Here is a 13,285-nt window from a genome sequence, read left to right on the forward strand (position 1 = left end):
GGCAGTTCTAATCCACCAGCCACTCACTGGAAATCCTATGGGGAAGTTCTACTCTGTCCTATAGAGTCACTATGAGTCAGAATCAACTCAACAGGTTTAGTCAACCAGGGAAATTCAAAATATTTAAGAATTAAAATATACAGGGAATTGGAGTTGATAGCCTGGGAACCATCAAGGCTATGACAATATAAATGATTAGATGCAACCTCATGGTATTTTTCCATTTCTGTTTCACCCTAATTTACTCTAATTTTTTTGGATAATCTGACTGGATGGTGGAAGGAAGAATATCTAGAGATGCATCAAACTTTTGTGCTTGATAAATAAAGTGATGACTGTATTAATTAACTTATCATCTTTAAATTTCAACAACAGCTGCAATTCATTCATTTTGTTGAATCCCTCAGTGTACCAGGCACTGTGTTAGACACTGGAGATACAGAGCATTATCCTCAGGGAATTCACAGTTAGTGAAGAGACAGGTGAGGAAGCTAAGAACTAAAAAGCAATAGTGTAGGTGTGCTTTGATGGATACAGTAAAGGCCATTATGAGAGCACATAGGAATAACTTCTAACACAAAATGACCTCTAAGCTGCAATTTGAAAAGATAAATAGGGTGTAGAGGAAAGCATTCCAGGCAGGAGAATAGCATGTGTTATGGACTGGATTGTGTCTCTCAAAAATACACATTTTAAATTAAATTCTGTTACACCTGTGATTATAATCCCACTTGAAAATAGGGTTTTCTTTTTTACGTTAATGAGGTAGTATCAGTGTGGGGTGTGTCTTAAATCAATCTCCTTTGAGATATAAAAAAGCAGATTAAACAAACAGCAAAAAAGGACAAGAAAATAAATTTCTGTTTGTTCAACCCACCCTCTTGTGGTATTTCTGTTATAACAGTACCAGACAACTAAGAATTTACAAACCAAAAAAAAAAAAAAAAATCCATTGCCATCAGGTGGATTCCAACTCACAGGAAAGGGTAAAACTTCCCAGTAGGGTTTCCAAGAACTACCTGGTGGATTTGAACTGCCCACCTTTTGGTTAGCAGCCATAGGTCTTAACTACTACGCCATCACAAGAGCATAGAGCATTAAAGAATATGGCACATATGTTTTTGTTGTTGTTAGTTGCCATCGAGTTGATTCTGTCTCATGGCAATATGTGTGTACAGAGTAGAACCGCTTCATAGGATTTTCAAGGCTGTGACCTCTCAGAAGTATGTCACCAGGCCTGTCTTCTGAGGTTCCTTTGAGTGGGTTCAGACAGCCAAACTTTCAGCTAGTAGTCAAGTACGTGATCATTTGTGTCACCCAGGGAATCCTGTGGTACCGATGTGTGAATTGTTCTGCTTGCAAGGCAGTAGGGCTCGAAAGTCAAGAGGCATGAGTTGAGGCTGTAGATAGAGACAAAGGAAAGCCCTAAAGGGCTTTACATGTAGAGAATGACTTGGAACTTTAAATAGCTCTTGCAATGCAATGGTCAAAGTGCCTGATATTTTTCCAATTCAAGAGTAGGGGCTAGAAAATAAAGGCAATGGCATAACTAATACCTAGTTTACCCAAAAGGTGCACTTCTGGAAGCATGGATGAAAGAACCCAAATCCTATCTTTGGAATTTTCTAAACAGTTCACCAAGCAAATCCTAGAAGAGGGCAAGTGGACTGGTAATATTACCCCAAACCATAGAATCATCTGGTTGTTGTTAGTTGCAGTCAAATTGGCTCTGACTCAGGGCGACTCTGTATGTACAGAATAGAACTGCTCCATAAGGTTTTGAAGGCTCTGACCTTTTGGAAACAGATCTCCAGACCTTTCTTGTGAGGAACCTCTGGGTGAGTTCGAACCACCAACTTTTCAACTAGTAGTTGAGTTCTTAACCGTTTGTGCAACCCAGGGACTCCATCAAATCATCTACTGCCTTAATATTCAAAGTTTGTCCACATACCAACATCATCTGTCATCACCTGGGAGCTTCTTAGAAATGCAAAACCTCAGGCCACAACCCAGACATACTGAGTCAGAAGTTGCAGTTTAACAAGATCTGTAGATGATTTGTGTGCACACTAAAGTTGATGAAACACTGATCTGTAGTAGAGCTCTCGACCCCAGGTGCACATGAGAAATACCTGGAGAGACTTAGAAAATACCAAGGCCTGGGTTCCCCCTTCCAGAGACTCTAACTTACTGGATCCAATATATCACCCAGGTTTTTCACTTGTGCGACTGGGTAGATGACATTTCCAGGGATCAGATAGAAAATAAAGAAGGAGAAACAGATGCTATATGAGGCAGAGAATGAGAAGTTTTGTTTTGACATGTTGGTTTATGATGCTGTGAGAAATATAAAAAGCTATAAGGCATACATGAATAGACAGGTGAATGAATGGGATATTTATATGAAAATTTTCAATAATGAACTAGTCATAGAGGTGTGTAATATAAAAGAGAGGTCTAGGATAAAGACAAAGATATGTAAGAATTTTCGAGTCATCAAGTTCAGAGATGATAACTGAAGAAATGGGAATACATAAGAATGTGAATAGAATGAGAAAAGTAAAGGTCAAGAATAGAATCTCTTGCATCATCAACTTTTAAAGGGTAGGCCAAGGAAGTTGAGCTCAATAATGAGATTAAAGTAGGGCATCCAGAGAAGAAGAGAAATCAAGACAGAAGGACAGCATACATACCAAGGGAAGAGACGGTTTTAACTGTATGTATAAATAATGTCAAAAACTGCAGAAACATCAGAAAGACAAGAATTCGACAATGTCAGTTGGCTTTACTGCCTAAGAAATTATGCCTGATCTTGGCAAGAGGATGAATGGGACAAAAGCCAGATTATAATTTATCGAGGAACAAATGGAAGATAAGGCAATAGAAATACTTAGTTTCTATATCTCTTTCAAAAAGCTTGGCAGTAAAAGGGAAATAAAAAAAGATGTTGATAGCTAGAAGAAGGTACAGAATTAAAAACTCTGAGCTAGATTTAGGGACTCCACACACTTTTTAGAGGCTTGAGCGTTGTGTCCACTAATTGCAAGGTGTCCAGTGTGAAAACATATGCATCATAAGCATATGTGTATTTGCATTGTGTTTGTGTTTCTAGCATATTCTTGGGGAATAAAATCGTCCATTCGAACATTTTCGTCATTGGTTTATGTAGACACAGCTACCACAATGTTCCCCACAAGAGATCAATGCAATGCAATAATGTGGCTGCACGTTTTTCAGCTCCTTTTAAATTAGGTTGCCCAATTAAATATTTAGATGAGGAGAAACACGGCACTTTATTCCTCCGTATAAACACTGTGGTTTGGTGATAACTTTTTACTGCCTACAGCTGTGGGACTTGGAAAACTCCATTATTTTGGTACAACCTGTTCTATCATAGTGGAAAAAACAAAGGCAAAGGAAATGAAACGGAATAGAAAATTGAATAAAAATCAGTTTTTCTAAATATTTAGCTCTAATTGAGTTGGCTTGCTATATTCATTTTTATTTTTGTTAATTGGTTTTACATCAGTAACCTGATTTCATATGGTAAAAGATTTCAGTGAGGTAGATAGAAAAGGTGTTATCACCAAACTTTTTTGATTTTGGAAACTGAAGAGAAGGATATTATTTCCCTATTGTCATTTGCTAGTTAATGCTAAGGCCTAGGAACACAGGTGACAATTCAGAAAGGTCACTTCCTCCTTACTCATACTTCTAATCCTTACTTTTCTAGGATTAAACCTACATGCCCTTTCAAACTTGCAGAAGGGGTTTAACGATCAGTGAAATAATAAATAATATACATGAAAGCACTATTGTTGTTAGCTACTGTAAACTCTAAAATACGTTTAAATGTAGCTTCCAGCATAGTGGCATCATCTTTCCAGCACCTAGATCAGCATCTGACACAAAACAAGTAGTCTGGGAATTAAGTTGAAAGGGCATACTCATGTGATACTTTATAATGTTGTCCATTTGAAAAGATGGGGAAGCAACGAAAAAACAAATCATTCAAAAAGGCCCACTGGATACCTTATTCAGAAAAAAAGAAAACAAAGTAGACTTGAACATGGTAACTTTAAACTTTTTATCACAAAATTTTATTGCTGTAATTTATACAGCACTTTAAAAGTACAAGGTCTTTGGTTGGTATAAACAATTTGTGATTGACTATAAACCTAAAGGTTGATGGATTTAACCTACCCAGCGGTGCCAGGGAACAAAGGCCTGGAGATTTTCTTCCATAAAGATTACAGCCAAGAAAACCCTATAGAGCAGTACTACTCTGTAACACACAGGGTGGCCATGAGTTGGAATCAACTTGATGGCAGTGAGTTCCATTTGAAAAAATCATAGATATGTCCTAATCATTCCCTAACTCTGTGTATATGTGTACATATACATGTGTGTACATATACATGTGTGTACATATACGTGTGTGTCTGTCTGTCTGCAATGATATTTAAGAGCTTGAAAGAACTAGGTTTGAATCCAAACTCCATTACTTACTAACTCTGTGACCTTGGATAAGTTACTTAACCTCTCCCAGTCTCCCCACTTGAAAAATAGGAATGGTATCTACTTCTTGATTTTTCTTGTGATGGTTAAATAACACAATGCATACGAATCACTTGGTACTGTGCCCAGCGTATATGTTAATGTTACTCTTCTATCTCCTTAGGAAAAAACCTATTTGTTTCTCTATGAATCCCTTGAAGTGATATCCCTTGATGTGCTTTCCTCTGTGCTTGCTTGGCATAAAGTACCCTGGTGGGCTAGGTGACCCTGGTCTCTCCTCTCATAGAACTCTGTACATCCTTCTACCTTAGTACTTAGCCATCAAAGAGAAATAATCTGTGTATAGATCTCCCTGGTAAGCAGTAAACCCTGCAAACAAGCTAGGCCAACACAAGCTCCCAAAACAGTGTCAAGTACATAATAGGCATTCAATAAGATTGAACTGAACTCACTTAAGAGGTGGGAATGTTTGGATGTGCTCAGAAAATGGTGAATTTCCAGTCTGGCTAAAGTAGAGGAGTACTTGAAACAGGATAGAGAGAGAGGATGTGTGGAAAGGTGGGAAAGGTAACTGGGGGTCAAACTGTGGCCTTCTTGGAGATACTCAGACCACAAACATGCAAACACACATTGTCCAATATGTTCATACCATGTTCAATATCATGCCACTTGGTCAATAAAAACGTCTTACAATTTCATTTTCTTCATGATACTAAAAGGGCATTCTGATAAGCAAACAGACTTACTGTATGTGATGGCCCCAACTCATGTTCCCATTTTGATTCTTTAAATTTGCTCAGGTTTCATGTCTTTGTTCTAGCTTGGGGTAGCTATTTTCCTGCCTGTTTTCTCTTCTCAAGAGAGCCGTGGGGCTCAACATGCTGGATCCTCAACGAGACTCTGCTGGCCTCAGCTCCCTACACAGCGTCTTCAACAAATTTTTACCATCGCTTTGCTCCCCACTTGCCTGTTCCGAACTTCCTTGTGTGCTCACTGCTCTGCCTGTCACTGACCACTTGTTGCCATTCAGGCTTCAGAAAATTAAAGAAATGTACCCATGTGATAAGCAGCTAGATCTCAACCAAACACCTGCAATTCAGAAAATACTGGCTTCTGCTGGGTCTCACCTGTCATCAAAAATCACTACTTTCAGACTTTTCACCAAAGAGGATATTCAAATGGCAACCAAACACATGAAAAGATGCTCAATGTCATTAGCCATCAGAGAGATGCAAATCAAGACCACAATAAGATACCATTTCACTCCCGCTAGCATGACTAAGGAAACCCTGGTTGCATAGTGGTTAAAAGTTGGGCTGCTAACCAAAAGGTTGGCAGTCCAAATCTATCAGGCGCTCCTTGGAAACCTTATGGGGCAGTTCTACTCTATCCTATGGGGCCACTCACTATGAGTTGGAAATCGACTCGATGGCAATGGATTTTTGAATGAGGGATGGCTAGGATAAAAAAAGAAGAAAAAAACAGAAGATAACAAATGTTGGCAAAGATGTGGGGAAATTGGAACCCTTAGGCATTGCTGGTAGGAATGCAAAATGGTACACCTGCTGTGGAAAACATTCTGGTGGTTTCTCAGAAATGTAAAAATAGAACTACCATATGACCCAGCAATTCCCCTCCTATGTATATACCCAAATGACTTGAAAGCAAGACTCAAAAACAGACTTATATACCAATATTCATTGCAGCACTATTCATAATAGCCAAAAGGTAGAAACAATCTAAATGACTATTAAACGGATCAATAGAGAAATAAAACGCGGTACATGCAGACAATAGAATACCAGTCAGCCAGTAGGAGAAATGGAGTCTTGATACATACTAAAATATGAATGGAGCTGGAAGACATTATGCTGAGTGAAATAAGTCAACCACAAAAGGACAAATATTGTATGACCTCATTTATATAAAAATACAAGAAAAGGCAAATGTACAGAGACCAACATTTATCAGTGGTTACCAGTGGCGGAAGGAGGGGGAAATTACTGCTTACGGGGTACTGAGTTTCAGTTTATGGTGATGGAAAACTTGCACTGATTAAGGGTAGGATTGCACTGCCATTTATTGTAAGTACTGTCAAAAAGTCGTACACCTGTAAAAAGCTGAATTGGCAAATGGTGAGTGATAGACATATTTACAACAACAAAGAGTCGCTGCTGAGGCTGCTTATGTAGAAACAAACACCTCATGGGATCTGGTTCTTTGGTTTGGAGGTTCAGGATCATTGTTTCATGGGACGTCCCAGTTAATTGGCCTACTAATGTGTTTAGTGCTTTTGTTCTACCTCCTAGTTCATTGCGTAGTGCCTGAGGTCTTAAAAGCTTACAAATGGCCATCCAAGGTACAACAGTTGGTCTCTATTCACCTGGAGCAACAGAGGAAGAAGGAGACTCAGGAACAGAAGGAGGAGATGGAATGTGTGGCTAATAGCCTCCACAAACAACTGTCTCCTTTGCTATGAGACCAAAACAGCTGGATGGTGCCTAGCTACCAATACTGAGCATTTTGACCAAAGATTCTGTAGAAGAATCCTGATCAAAAGGAGGAAAACGCAGAGCAGAATTTCAAACTCTCATGGAATCCAGACTTTCTGGAGCCATGAGGGCTGGATAAACCCCTGAAACTATTGCCCTGAGATACTCTTTAAATCTTAAACCAAAAATATCCCCTGAAGTCTTCTTAAAAATCAAACAAAAGTTAAAAAAAAAAAAAAAAGGCCCACCTTGAGCATTGTGCTCTTTTAAGATCTATGTGGGATCAAACTGACAACAGTGACTCAAAATATTAGATAGGAGCCTTAGTGGGGCAGTGAACTTAGGTTAATGGTGAAAGAACAATTCAGAAAAGGAGAGTGAGAATGGTTGCACAACTCGAAGAATGTAGTCAATGTCACTAAATTGTACATGTAGGAACTGTTAAATTGGTGTAAGTTTTGCTGTGTATATCCTCAACACAACAAAATAAATAAAATTAAAAATATATATGTATCTTCTACGCTTTGCTTCCTCTTCTACTATTCTACTTCAAACTTATCGAAATGATCCAGGTTGTATCCCATGCTAATCAATTCTCTGTGTGTTTGCGTATGTTTATCTGCATTGGTGTTTAAGAGCTTGTGCTTTCAAGTCAGATGGAACTGGGTTTGAATCCAAGCTCTATTACTTACTAACTCTCTAACCTTGGGCAAGTTACTTAAGCCCTCTCAGTCTCTCCTGAAAAACAGAAATAATGGCATTGACCTCTTGTGACAGTTAAATGACACAATGCATATGAATCACTGAGCACCGTGCTCAGCCTGTATGGCCTCAGAGTCATCTTGTGCACGCCATGTAGGTTCAAGTCAGCAGCCTCACGTATCTTCATTGTACCTCAGTTTTAACCGCTCTGGTGGCTGACTACACCTATCTTTTTGAAGTGACCCCCAGGGCTCCCAAACTGAATTTGTGTCTGGTCTATAGGTTGCATTTTGAATTAGACCATACCTGACATCTACATGTTTTCACAAGAGGAGACAGTAGACAGCCATAAACTTATTTATATGGATTCCATAAACTGGCTGGTTCTGACCACTGTAGAAGTCTTCTTCAGACCAACACAGCATCTCTGTAGCATCAAATTCCGTTTTTCTATATTATGAAGCAGCAGTTAAAAACACAGATGCTGAAATCAGACTACTTGATTGAAATCCCTCCTCTGCCTTTAACTGTCTGTGCAGCCTTGAGCAAGATGACCTCTCTGCGCCTCAGTTTCTTCAGCTGTAAAATGGAATCATACCACTAGTGTCTATTTTCAAAGGCTAAAATATATTAACATATGTAAAGTACTTTGAATAGTGCCTGGCGCATAGTAAGTGCTTCATGTCTATGTGTTTATTTTTGCTAATAACTTGTAAAATAGGATATAATCATTCAATAAATATTTGATAATTGGCAATTATGTGCTAACACTATGCTCAAGACTAAGGATTCAAAGGTAATGCAGATCCTGCCCACAAGGAGTTTGCAGTAAAAAAAAAAAAAAAACAGTTTTTAATCTTTAATATGGTATGTATCTTATACATTACTGATATATAATCTTATAATATATAATATACAACTAATAATCTTTTAATATATACTATACACACACACATTTTCATCACATATTTTAAGCTATAAGAAATGCCTGACATTTTGTAATCTGAGATAATCAATCCATTACTTTGATTTCTAATTTTTTCTTTGGCCTCCTCAATCAATTACAAATGTGGATTTATATCTGGGCTCTCATTTGGACAATCCTTCTGTAGGATGGAAACCCTGGTGGCATAGTGGCTAAGTGCTACAGCTGCTAAGCAAAAGGTCAGCAGTTCGAACCCACCAGGTGCTCCTTGGAACTCTATGGCACAGTTCTACTCTGTTCTTCAGGGTCTCTATGAGCCAGAATCAACTCAATGGCAATGGGTTTTTTCCTGTAGGATGGAGGCCAAAAAACAAGTGTCAACTATAAGCCCCTTCTATTTCTTGTTACTGAGACCCCCACATAAAATCACATTCTTTCCTAATCAGGTCATTGTCTGAAGGCCAACAGTTACTGAAGCTGAAAAAACGTAAATCAATTCCGAATTCTGCACATATAGACGTGGAGAAGAACCCTCAGTCTGAGTAAATAAAGAATGAAAATATGGCTGTTTTGACCTGAATTGTCCAAACGATTTCTAACTTATAGGATTTGATAAACATAAATGCTATTTCGACCTGTATCTAATTTCTGGAAACTGAATAACAAGGTCATCGGCAAAGCTGATGATGTTACACCATTTATGAGTTGGGACAAAATTCTTATCACAAGGCACCTGCCATGCCTTTTAGCAGGTGGCAGAGCCCGCTGCTGCTGGCTGGCAGTAATGCCATCTACTTTCTTGCCACAGTAAATCGTGACCTCAGCTGACCTTGGGGCCCTGGTGGCATAGTGATTAAGAGCTCATCTGCTAACCTAAAGTCAGCAGTTCGAATCTACCGGCCACTCCTTGGAAACCCTATAGGGCCCTTCTACTCTGTCCTATAGGATTACTATGAGTCAGAATCGACTCAACAGCAACGTTTGTTTGTTGTTTTTGTTTTTGTTTTCAGCTGACCTTGAGGCTTAGGTTATTCCTCTGCACTGTGAGAGCAAGATCTTTTGAAGATCAAGAGTGACTGCTGCCTCTTAAGCCATTGCCTATGAAGCGCTGGTGCCCAACAGCCTCTGACTCCAGGCTGTGGAAGCTTGTAGTTTAATTTACCAGTTTCCTACTTTGCATCTGTACTACCCTCTCCTGACCCTACCAAAAAAAAAACAAACCTGTTACTATCAAGTTGATTCCAACTCATAGTGATCCTATAGGACAGAATAGAACTGCCCCACAGAGCTTCCAAGGAGCACCTGGTGGATTCAAACTGCTGACCTTTTGGTTAGCACCCATAGCACTTAACCACTACACCATCAGGGTTTTCTGACCCTAGGCTCCCTGCAATCCACTGGTCCTCTGGCGGTGTCTCCAGAAATCCACTGGTCCTCTGGCAGTGTCTCCAGACTTCTGGTTTCAGCCTATTGACAGAGGTGGGTTTCTGTCCCACTCCCACCTCCACCCCCACCCCACCCCCCGTGCCTCTGCCTTGTGGAGCTCATCTCTCCTGTGATTCTCTGTTCTTTATTGTCAAGAAGTGTTATCACTAGGGCCAAACACTGAGCTCTGCTCCAGGCTATACCTTCATCCTGAGTTCTCTCTGCAGCTGAATTGAATGGATCATACAAGCGAATTCACAAAAAGAAGTAATGTGAAATTCTTCTAGAGGACATTTCAATCAGAGATGGTCCTTTCTAAGACTGGTCATAGCTTAGTAAGGATGATAATTATTTGGATAATAATCGTTAGACTTTATTGAGCAGGTAAGGCATTTATTTTATTTATTTCATTTTATCCATAAAAGACTCTAAAATTAGGGATTAATATCCCCATTTTGCTACCACCCATCTGTCATTTTATCATACTGTGGTGGCTTGCATGTTGCTCAGATGCTGGAAACTATGTCATTGGTATTTCAAATACTAGTAGGGTCACCCATTGTAGAAAGGTTTCAGCAAAGCTTCCATACTAAAACAGACTAGGAAGAAAAGCTTGGCAAACTTCTTGAAAATTAACCAATGAAAACCTTATGGATCACAACAGAACATTGTCTAGTATAGTGCTGGAAGCTATGCCCCTAGGTCAGAAGTCACTACACAGTAGCCAGAACAATAACAATAAAAAAAAAAAATCAAACCCATTGCCATTGAGTCAATTCCCACTCATAGTGACCCTATAGGACAGAGTAGAACTGCCCCACAGAGTTTCCAAGGAGCACCTGGTAGATTTGAACTGCTGACCTTTTGGTTAGCAGCCATAGCACTTAACCACTACGTCACCAGGATTCCATCCAGATGCAACAAGGTATCCAAATGTACCAATGATCACGAACATGGTGCAGGGCCAGGCAATGTTTTCTTCTGTTGTACATGGGGTCGCCATGAGCCAGAGCTGACTTGTGGGCAACTAACGACACCCCCATTTTGAAGATGAAGAAACTGAGGTTCAGAGTTTTGTTTTGTTTTTAATAACACGTTGTTACTCAAAGACCATGTTCTTTCTACCTCCTTTGATGAAGGAGCTTTCTTTTTGTCTTTCAATCACATCAACATCAGTGGATTCCAACTTTCCCCATGGGTAAGGCTGACCCTATAAGTAAATATAATGAGCTGAGCACAGATATATTTTCACCCCTAAGTGGGAATTTCTGATCTAGGAAAGCAGCCTGTAAAGGAGTCAGCAGCCTGAGTCGTCCCAAATTTCATACAATTTATAAAGGGGAAGAAGAAAAGCCAGTTACAGTGCTAAATATAAAATGACCCATGGAACTGCATCGCCGAAGTCACTCTTGCTCTGCTGTCTGTGACGACCTTTAAATCAGCAAACGGGTCATTCCTTGACAATAGAATCTTCTCAAGTTAATTGATTTGACAAAAGAGCAACAAGTTAACCACTCAGTTATGTGTTTTTTTTTTTTTTTAATTCCAACCAATGACCAAAGACATGTGCCCTTCTGCCATACTAGTTCAGCTTATTAAACAAGCAGCAGGAATTGAAATCAGCAAGGACAATGCATAATACAAGTGGCATTAAGTTTATGCAACTAATTTCAGTACTAATGAATGTTTTCGTTTACTTGGCTGCTTTGGCCTTTTTGTTTTGGAATCACGAATGTAGAGTTCTCTACTAAGAAAAGATTGTCCATCTCTGTGGACATGTTCCAGGTAGCTTCTCTGAAATAAGCTATTCCAAAATAACATTTTAAGGTCCTGCATCATTAATTGAGTAACTGATGTTAACTTCAGAATAACATGACTTTGAAACACACTTGATGAACCCTTTAATTCTAGAAAATTAGTTAATATGTTTAGTTTTCTCTCAGAACAAGTTGTAGTAACACATGCTCATTGTGTACAATCAGGGCATAGTTACCAACGTACATATATAAATTACTGATCCAGATATCATCCTTTAGTTTGGTATTAGTGCTGTGCGTTCACATTTGAAAATTCGAAAGAGTAGGATTTCTGGATATTTTATCTCCATTTATTTATTCAGCTTGTAGAATCATATTTTTAAATGTAATACTAAATGCAAAGACTTACATCCAGTTCTGATAGTAGCATGATTAATTATTTTCAAATATTCTTTATCTTTTTGTTCAGTAATAGTCCCTCTCACAGCCACCACCAGTCTGTCAGTGGAGGCTTACATGTTGCTATGACACTGAACAGGTTTCAGCAGAGCTTCCAGACTAAGACAGACTAGGAAGAAAGGCTTGGCAATTTACTTCCGAAAATCAGCCAGTAAAAACCCTATGGGTCACAACAATTTGATCCACATCCGATCATGGAGGCGGCGCATTTGGGTTGCCATGAGTACAGGGCCAACTGGACGGCAGCTGACAGCAAGAGTCCCCCTTTGTCTCACCACTGTAACTAGTACTCACCAGTAGGCATTGCTGCTAGGAGTTATTACTGGGTTCTGTATGTGCTGTATGGTCGGTCCTACACTGGCTGTCACAAGCTTGGGTATTCAGTTATGCCTGCCATGAAATTTTCACTGTAAAATAACAGTGGTCATGCTCTACGCAGTACCGCTTGAAGATCTAGAGTATCCACCCGTCTGTACTACAAAGTAGATTCCAAATAACACTAAAGAGAATTTTGGCCCTTCTTGAAGCCTTCTCCTGGCTCCCGTGATGGGACAGAGATTTTCTTTTTACCTGTTCTGTCTCCAGCTCTGAAGTCTCTTAAGGAGTATCAGTCTAATGACAACTGCCGTCCTGGTACTCACCACAAAGTATGATCTCAAGCTCACTACCACTCAGTAGTTACTAAAACTTTTCTAAAGAAACAACATGCGACACAATTGCTTGTTGAACAAGTATTTTCCACTTCTGTAGGCAGTCTAAGCAATGTCCCTGAATCAGGGCTAAGTTAATACTTTTAAAGGCCATAAGAAGTGAGAAGATTATGGCACCACCTCCTGCCATATACAATTTGATATAAATTGCTCTTCAAAATTACATAAAACATAAATAAATGCTAAAAATAGTCTTGTTTTTCGGATTGGGGAAGTTCATTACAAATTTCCTTTCTTTTTCTAATAGACTTCTTAAGGGAGCCCTAGCGGCGCAGCGGTTAAAGCAATCAGCTGCTT

This window comes from Elephas maximus, chromosome 16, assembly GCF_024166365.1.
Source record: "Elephas maximus indicus isolate mEleMax1 chromosome 16, mEleMax1 primary haplotype, whole genome shotgun sequence".
Lineage (NCBI taxonomy): Eukaryota > Metazoa > Chordata > Mammalia > Proboscidea > Elephantidae > Elephas > Elephas maximus.